General features: G+C 44.7%; 1 long non-coding RNA gene across 1 annotated transcript; it reads left to right on the top strand.

Moving 5' to 3' along the window:
- The first annotated feature begins 4961 nt into the window (after positions 1-4961).
- LOC136995358 (uncharacterized) lies at positions 4962-8935 on the top strand. The gene is made up of 3 exons (XR_010886941.1): positions 4962-5040; positions 5825-5918; positions 8668-8935. It is a non-coding gene; the product is annotated as an uncharacterized lncRNA (long non-coding RNA).
- Positions 8936-9827: the final 892 nt, after the last annotated feature.

Genomic DNA, 9827 nt, shown 5'->3' with positions numbered 1-9827 from the left:
TGCCAGCGTTGTGACAAGTTTGGGCATCGGACAAGTGAGTGCCGTTCAAAATGCAAGAAAAGCGGCACCCCGTTGTCGGGAAACTGGAACAGCTGCGCCTGGGACGCGGCGAAGAAATATCCCATGGTTGCCTCTTCGAACACCATGCAGCCACAAGAGGGAGCGCCGGAATCGATCTGGCCCTGGCAGAATCAGTAAGCATTGCCACTGAGCAGGTCCACTTGGTAAATTCAGACGTTTGTGGCCCCTTGGGGGGGGGGCTGTCAGCCTTACTGATAGGACGATCATCTGCCTTTAGACAGGGAATTTTTGTTCTCCCTGGATGCATCGACGCCGACTACCGTGGACCTATAAAAATCATGCTGAAGGTCTTCTGTCCCCCAGTTACAATACCAGCAAAAAGCAAAATTGCCCAATTGATCCCTTTCAAGTCTGCGGTCCCCCTGGCCAGCGGAGATGATAGAAGAGGAGGTTTCGGCTCTACGGGGACGCCCCTGGCCTTGTTCTCGACTGCTGTGTCCTCGACTAGACCCATTCGAAAGGTCATCATTACCTCTCCAGACGGAATGAATCACCTAAAAGCCGAGATGATGATGGATACCGGTTCCGACGTCACCATAGTACCTCGCGACTCCTGGCCTGCCGCTTGGGCGCTAGTGGATAGCACCACTGCAGTACAGGGGATTGGTGGTTCAGCCCCCACCTGGAGAAGTGCGAGACCCGTGAAGATCTGCGACGAAGAAGGTCATTTGGGCGTGGTAACACCATACATAATGAATACCCCTCTCTGGATCTTAGGCCGGGACCTTCTGTCTCAGTGGGGCCTAGTTCTCTCGTGCCCTTTTTAGTAATGGCCGCTGCTGACACTTCTCCGCCCACGCTGAAAATTACATGGAAGACTGACGAACCAGTGTGGGTCGAGCAGTGGCCGCTGCAAAAGGAGAAGCTAAGGGAACTTCACAAATTGGTAGAAGAACAGCTACAATTGGGACATATTCAACCTTCAACCAGCCCATGGAACACACCTATCTTTACCATACAGAAAAGGTCAGGAAAATGGAGACTGCTACACGATCTGCGAGCTGTGAACGCAACAATGGAAGATATGGGAGCGTTACAACCAGGACTGCCATCACCTACCATGCTCCCGCGGGAATGGAGTCCGCTAGTAATTGATCTGAAAGACTGTTTCTTTAGTATCCCCTTACATCTGGAGGACTCCAAACGCTTTGCATTCTCAGTGCCAACGATAAATCGATCTGGTCCTTCGAGACGCTATCAGTGGGTCGTTCTACCCCAAGGTATGAAAAACTCCCCCACGATATGTCAATGGTATGTAGACCGAGCCTTAGAACCCTGGAGGCAGAGACATCCCGAGGCTATAGTATACCACTACATGGACGACATATTAGTCGCAACAGAAACCCCGCTGCTAGAAGAGAGTCAACGGGAATTGAGTCAACAACTCCAGGCCTGGGGTCTTACCATCGCCCCTGAGAAGATCCAGCAACACGCACCGTGGAACTATCTTGGTATGGTCATAACCGAGACCCGAGTCTACCCAATGAAAACCTCGATCACGCGGAAGATCGCAACAGTGAACGATGTACAGAAACTTCTTGGGGACATTCAATGGATCCGTACTTACTGCGGCATTACCAATGAGGAAATTCAACCGCTGGTGAATTTACTTAAGAATAGCAAGAACCCCAGAGAAGCAAGAACGTTGTCTCCTCCAGAGCAGGAAGTCATGGCTAACATAGAGAGGAAGCTTGGAAATGTACAAGCCTATCGCTATGACCCCATGAAACCCATTGACATAGTGTGCTACAATAAACAACAGGAGGTGGTTGGCATAATTGGTCAAACAAACGAGACAAATCAGCTCACGATCCTGGAGTGGGTGTTTTCGCCAGTCCAGCCACGCACAGTGATTATGCCCAGGAAAGATGCTGTGGGAGAACTGTTACTAAAAACAAGACAGCGCGTCCGCATCATATCAGGAAAGGAGCCCTCACGCATCATTCTGCCCCTGGTTTCTTTGGATCTCGTATCCGAATGGACCCAACAGAGCATTTCATTCGCCCTGGCGACGTGTGGGGTTCCCCTCGACAATCATTATCCAAAGCACCCACTACTGCACACGCAATTGATGCTTGAAGAAAGGAAGGTAATGGCAGATGGCCCCATCCACAACGCGAAGTCCGTCTTTACGGACGCTAGCGGCAAAACAAAGAAGTACGGATACGAATACGTGAATGTACGAGGAGAATGGGCTCGAAAGATCATGCAAGGTGCCCCCGAGCACTCCGTGCAAATTTTAGAACTCATGGCAGCTGTACTCGCGTTGAAGGACTTTGCAGAAGAACCTCTTAATCTTATAGTTGATTCACTATATGTGGCGGGTGTGTTACAACGACTACACTCTGCTCTTATTGGGCAGACCGCTAACCCCAAGATTCAGGCGTTGTTGATACAAGCAAGCGGCCATTTAAATTCTCGCGTTCAGCCATTCTGGTGCACACACGTCCGTAGTCATTCGGGACTGCCGGGAATATTGGCGGAGGGCAACCAGCGCATAGATGCCCAAGTCTCAGCCGCCGGTGAAGAAAAAACTAGGTTACAGCTGGCACAACGATCTCATGCGTTTTTTCACCAGTCAGCTAGATCTTTGCAAAAGGAGTTCAACTTATCCCGGGCAGAAAGCAGGGCCATAGTGGCCGCGTGCCCTGATTGTGCACACATTCCCCCGCTGCAGGATAAAGGGACAAACCCACGCGGGTTAGAACCTCGCCAGTTATGGCAGACCGATGTCACAGAAGTCCCTGCCTTTGGGCGACTGCGCTTTGTCCATGTATCAGTCGATACATTCAGTAAAATGACCTGGGCCACTGCCGCAACCTCCACACGCTTTACTGCCTGCCGCCTGCATTGGCTGCAAGCCTTTGCCGCGCTGGGGAAGCCGGCTCAGATAAAAACTGACAATGGACCTGCCTATACGAGCGCCGCGTGCGCTGAGTTTATGAGAGCTTGGGACATTACACATTCCACGGGGGTCCCCTATAATTCCACTGGCCAGGCCATAGTGGAGCGCCGTCATCAGGATTTAAAACGCCTTTTTGCTATTTTGAAAAAGGAGGGGGAGGTATCTCTCCCCGTCCATGACATCGTAGCAAAAAGCTGTTATGTGTTAAATTGGCGCAACCTCATTGAAATAGACCAAGGGGAGTTGATCAGCCCAGGGGCACGCCATGCACAGACTACGAGACCTATTAAGACGCTCGTGTCCCGATGGGTACCACAAACACATTCATGGCAGGGGCCTGTGGAATTACTCACTTGGGGCCGAGGGTATGCTTGTGTCATTGCAGGTACTGGTACGGAGTGGATACCCGCGAAGTGGGTTCGACCGTGGTTGAAGAAGAGTAACGTTGGACCTGCGGACGACTGCCCACTGGAAACAGCCCGTGAGTCAGCTACTACCTGCGCTTGAAGACCAGCGGCAGGAACTGGAAGCTCTTGACAGAGGACGAAAACAAAGCACCAGCCTCACCCGGAACGAACGGGATTGTGATTGTGAGCGTGCTGCAATGACTGGGCACGAACAAAAGAGTGTTGGGGGGGTTGGTGGAAGAGCGGTCATCAAAATGGGTAACCTTGAATTCCGCCTTAAGCAGCGGTGACGTGCATGGCCAGGTGTATACGAACTGCAACGCAACAAGCCACATAACAGCGAAAGCACTGCCGCCTGGTATATTTCTGATATGCGGGGATAGGGCCTGGAACGGTGTGCCACGCATCCTGCGTGGAGGCCTGTGCTACCTGGGGAGATTGAGTCTGTTCCACCCCAATCTCACCCAACTGCAGAACTTGGTCTTGATGAAGCGCGGGCGGGGCAGAAGGAGTGTGCATGAGCTAGAGTGCAAGGACATTGGCGATCCCGTATTTTGGTCAGGCTTCCGGCAGCTGGCGACTGCTACGCTACTGCCGGGAGCCGCTGGGCTTAAGGCGATGAAATTGGCAGAGCAATTGGCTTGTTGGACCAAAAATGAGTTAACTATTACATCACGAGTACTAGATGAGATGTCTCAGGATGCACTGAGCATAAACCACGCTGTGTTACAAAATAGGGCCGCTATAGATTTCTTGCTCTTAGCTCATGGACATGGGTGTGACGAGTTTGAGGGGATGTGTTGTCTCAATCTTACCGACCATTCACAATCAATCCACGCGCGTATACGAAACATTCAGAATGGGCTATATAAGCTGAAGCAGGAGAATGGCCTTGGGATTGACGGGTGGCTTCGGGGGCTGGGGATCGGGCCCTGGTTGGCAGCAGGATTAAAACAACTGATTACCATAGGTATCGTGGGTATGTTCCTATTGATTTGTGGGCCTTGTATACTACAATGTATCCTAGCTCGGGTACAGAAAATGGTTGATCTATTATTTGAAAGAAGAGGGGGAAGTGTTGGGGCCCTTGCGGTACTTCAGAACAATAATCTATATGAAATATAGAGTATGGAACTACACTGTTTAGGATTAGTTGCTTAGCACAACTTGCTTAGCATAAGTAGCTAAATTTGCTGAAGCCTTAGGCCTCAGACTGTAGCTGCTGCTATGTGCTTTGAAGTAGTTTACCAAGGACACTGGTGCAGCTGGGAGTGATACATCCTGAGAAAGTACAGATAAACTAGCAGAAGCCAGTGGGAACCAAGGTTAAGGGCTAGACAGCTTTGCCAAACAAGTAGCAAGGTACGAGGCATGACCGCTGTGTGCGTGATCGGTGCAATGATTGGCTACCTGTGACATAATCTGTATGAACCACAAATCAAGGGCCAGAGCGCCGAATACTTGTACTTATAAAATAGGCAAATTGCTGAATAAAGATGGAATTGAACCTGCATTCTGTGAATGCGTATGATTCATTCCCGTCACTCCCGCGGACCGCGACATTCGGGGATGTGTGAGAAGCCAGGAATAGTGACTGACTAACCTGTCAGTTTCTATGGTCTTTTGCTTCACAAACCTCATAAAACTGTAAGTCCCTATACCAAAGATAATTGCTGACTGCTTAACTACCTTTGTGCAAGATAGATTCGAAAAAAAAAAAACAACCCAGGGTTTTAAGCACAATAAAATTTCCTGCTGTGTCTTGTCTCTGGCTGTAGTGTACTTTGCAGTAGAAGTGTTTGAATTACCACTATCTTCAGGGGGAAAAAACCCAAACAAGTAGTAGATGCTTTATCATCACAAGACTTAAGTTGTGCATGAAGAGTGATCACTAGTGAAAATTTATTGCCAGATAGGGAGAAGATAATGATAAAACAGCTGTTTAATCTTATTTGAAATATTAGCCAGTTTCAGCCTACCATACCTCATCTTGTAAGATGTAAACAAAATTGTTAAATTCCTGTTGACTGTGTCCTTCAGGAAGTTAATAAAATATATTTATGGAGTAGAATGTGTCCCCATGTGTTCCATAGCACAGTATTTAGGCTTTGCCCATGACCCCAAACTCTTTTTGCACTTTGTTCACTGAGCATGCATATAGTTGAAGCATAGTAAGTGAATGACCAGACTTTGCTAGCCTGTTTCATTTCAATGTAAGACAGGCAAATGTAAGTGGTGATCGGTCAACTGAATCTCAAGAGCTTCTCAAATTACATCTTGTCAAGTAAGACTACTTCATATAGGCTCTGTCCAAGAAATTTTCTTTGTAAACTCAATAGTGTTGTGGAGCTGGTCATTTTCCCATTATTCTTTACAAGAATGAAGTAAACATTTGGGATGACTTCTTTCAGTGGATCTCATTTCTCTTTAGGTAATCAGGCAAATCTGTTCATTCCTGAAGCTCATAAAAAGAACATTTTTGAGAACTACATCAAATGCTTAATATTATCAGCAAGTGTCAAGAGGTAAGGAAAGGCTTTTTCTTCATGCTCTTTGTCTCTATCAGTATTTCAGATTATGTCTGCTGATTAATGTATTACTATCAGCACACATAATAGTAGTATATAGTACTGAGGAAGTCATTATATTTTCACTGATTTATCCTGGTTTAGCCTAGGATAGCAGTTTGGCATTACCTTTTTTCTTGGTTGTCTGCAAAAAAACCTTATTTTGAGCAAATTAACATATACTATAGATCAGGAGTACTGAAAAGTTTGGCCCGTTAGTGACCTGATGGCTTAATAATTTTAAAAAGGTGTGTGGCCCTTCTGCCTCCTCTCAGGACTGCTTAAAATTCTTACCTGAGCCATGTCTCTCTACTGATGTAATTATTCTAAATTTAACATCATAAATTTCTTGTGCTTCACAGAAATTTTAGAGATTATTTTCAACCAGTACTTGTGTATCACTGCACTCCCTCATCTCATTTTTCAAGTGAGGATTCTCACATAAGTATCTAAATTCCTCCTTAAATTGGACAGAAGCAGTACTATTGAAGACAAGCTGTTGAGAGATTTTAAGATTAGTGCATACTCTCTGTATCACACAAAGAGAAATTAATTAAGATGGTAAATCCTTTTTAATAGTTGCGATGCTGAAGCTCCTATCTTAATCTCGTATCTGGAATGTAATAGACGAGCTTTTAATCAGTGAAGTAGAGCTTACTTATGTGGTCACATCAGCAGGTATCCTGACTTTTTTTGCTGACAAGCAAGAAAGTAGTGTGTGTGTGTCTGGGTGTGTATGGACATAGATATGCGTACATATGTGTACACATAGCTGTTCACAGGACCAGATTGTGACTGTCTCCTGTGTGGATATTTAAGAGGAGAAGGGCACAGTATGGATACAAGTTTCAGCTAAGCACTGATCTGAGCTTCCTTTAAAGTGTAAGCTGTCCATACCGAAGTCCTTTACTAAGAACCTATTTCAGCTACAGCATTGGAGTTTCCTCCAAATCTGATCATAGGTTCTTAGCTCTGTTCGTGCATGTGGCTAGACTGGAAGTGCGCAGATTGAATATCGCTAAAGTGGCACCTGGTCCACCAGCCAATATCCCTGTCCTGTGCAGACACTTTGAGGTCAGGCTGCAGTTAGTGAGCAACATAGGGAGAAAGCATGGCAGGTCATAGGGTTCAGCTTGCTTTAGTCTACCCTCCACATTGTTGCACAGGCAAAGCAAATCCTTCCTCAAGGACTAGCTCATGGACTATGGAGAGCAGAGGAAAGGAGGATCCAATTTCTTCCTGGTGAAATTAGTCATTAGCTATATGGGAAAACAGTGAGACCTGGGGGACTGAACTAGGAGATCCTGGAATTTGCTTTGATTTTGCTATTTATAACATGATCACTTACAGATAAAAAGGGAGAAAATTTGAGGTAAGAAAGAGAAAACCTAATCAGAAGTGTAGCAGCATTTTGCAAGCTAGAATATAGTGTTAATTCAGAGAAGAAAAGGAAGGCAAAGAATTCTGGGGGAAGGGTTGTGGAAATTGAAAGAAAGACAAAAAGGTGAGTTCAGGAACAGAAAGAAGTAAAAGGAGAGGGGACTTGGAAAGATCATTTGAGGCCAGCTAGGAAGAAAGGAGGTAACCTGAGAAGGTGGCAAGGACTGATAGGTAGGGAATGATGTAAAGTATTCAAGTCAGGGCCAGCCTTATGATTTCAGAGGCTTCAATCGAGTGTGTGATTTGAATTTCTGGACAGAGAGGTTTAGAGAGTTTGTGCCTTGCCACCATAAAGTAAGACACAGCTGATGTATGTTTTGAGAAGGCTGAATAGGGCAACGGGTCTATAGAAGAGGTATCCATGCCTGCAACCCAGAATGACCAGAGTTCCCAGGACCAACCTGCCATATTCATAGTGATATGTATGGACCTTGATGTCAGTCTGACAATCTGAAAACCAAGGTGCTGTAATTCAGTGGATATTTAACAACTATTGTCCTATGTAGAGTTAAGTATAAAAGCAATTGAGCATGAAGTTGGGCACCCACAAACTGAATCAGCTCTGAAAAAAGGAAACAACTTTTGAATATTTGACTTCTAAGGTTCCTGTGCCTACTTTCACATCTGTAAAATGAGGATAATACTACTACTCTGTGTGGAGGAATGGTTAAGCGAGAGAGGGCATGATCTGATTGGGATGAGCAATCCCGTTCTCAGGGTAAGGGAAGGAATGTAGGCCAAGGCGAGCGAGCCTTGCAGTGGCCGAGCGAGCCTTGCAGCGACCTTGAGCACTACAAAAGAAGGTATTCACAAAACTGGTAAACAAGTCTGGACGGAACTAGGTTCCATAAATGTCGACGGAGCATGGACAGCAACCTTGCACCAATCATATATCCGCTTTATGCACGTGGACAGAAACTGTAACCAATCATGTAACTATTGCTAGCGCATGCGTATTGCTTGTCGATATATATACTTTGTGTAAGCTCTAATAAAGGGAGAACGACCATACTCATATTGAGACTCCGTCGTTACTCTGGGCCCGTCCCCCCACTCCGACAACTCTGAAGGTGTTATGAGACTTCTTTAAAATGCATGTAATTCTCAGGTTATCATGCAGAAGGGAAAATTTCAGGTCTGTTTTGAAACAGAGCCTTTTCCTTCCTTTAAGGTTAGGGTCAAGTATAAATAAGAAGTGATTTTCAGTATATCCCTACTGTGTTTTTGGAGCTTTGAGATATTATCTAATTTTTTTCTTACTTAACAGACAGCTCTCGTCCTGATACAATTTCCTCAAAACTTGTAATCTTCCATCCATGGGGAAACTGGAATGTGCCATTAGTAGGTGTGCACAGTCAGTATAAAACTAAGCATATGAAGAATTTCTTCTGTGGGTAACCAGTGAAGTGATGAACTGGCAAATGTTGCTTCTGATTGGTTGGATCTGCTGTCTGTCACGTAGCCAGGGAGAATACAGATGCCTGGCTCCCTGCTAGACCAGAAGAACAGATGTGCTTGGTGTGGAGGGACTGACTGTCTTCTCAATGGAAAGAAACAGTGCAGTTAGGTTTTTACTTCTTTATTTATATGTGGGATTCTCAGCATCTGTAGAGCAAATGTTTGCAGTAGTGGATGGCAGGTCAGTAACTTAGTGCATTTCAACAAACTGTATTGATGAAGTTGAGTCCGTGTTTTAAATGTTGTAGTTTAGTCATTTTTGTTGTGTGGAAACAGATTTGATCACAGTTTAGAATGTCAGGATATGGTTTCAGTTTTCTTTTCAGGTTTAAAACACATGGGACTAATACAGAAATTAATTATTTTGAAGCCTATATTGCACTAAAATGTGATTTGAAAATTATTTTATATATATGACAAAAAATGGGTTAAAATGGAGTATTTTCTGGGGATCTGTCTTATATTTCATTACATTTTAATGATTCTCTCACTGACTTTTCCTGCTCTGTGTGAAAACAGAGTTATAAATAGATTAACCATGAAGGTGTGAAAACTACTGCAAGAAACAGAGGTGCTAAAATGTTCCACTTCTGTAGAGTGAGTATTTGAAGTGTGGATTCAACATCACAAAAAATTATTAAAATGCTGAAATTACTAGAGATTTGATTGATCATTGTTTATAGTGCTGTTTCTTTCTTTAACAAATTATAATTGGAAGCCCAAATCCTAGCAAGGGAAAGAGAGGACTTTCTAAAGCCAAGCATTAGAAAAGCAAAAATAGCCCAAATTGAATTAGTTGAATCGTGCCTCAAAGTCACTAATAATACATGGATCAAATATGCTGGTGAATATCAAAGCTAGCAATAAAATCTGTGCATTTAAGACAAAAAGGACATGTGGTGATTTGCTTAAGCTTGTATTAAGAGATCTGTTAGTCAGTTACTGATAAATACTACAATATGTTTTCAT

This window comes from Apteryx mantelli, chromosome Z (assembly GCF_036417845.1).
Source record: "Apteryx mantelli isolate bAptMan1 chromosome Z, bAptMan1.hap1, whole genome shotgun sequence".
Lineage (NCBI taxonomy): Eukaryota > Metazoa > Chordata > Aves > Apterygiformes > Apterygidae > Apteryx > Apteryx mantelli.
This window is presented reverse-complemented; position numbering and strand designations above follow the sequence as displayed.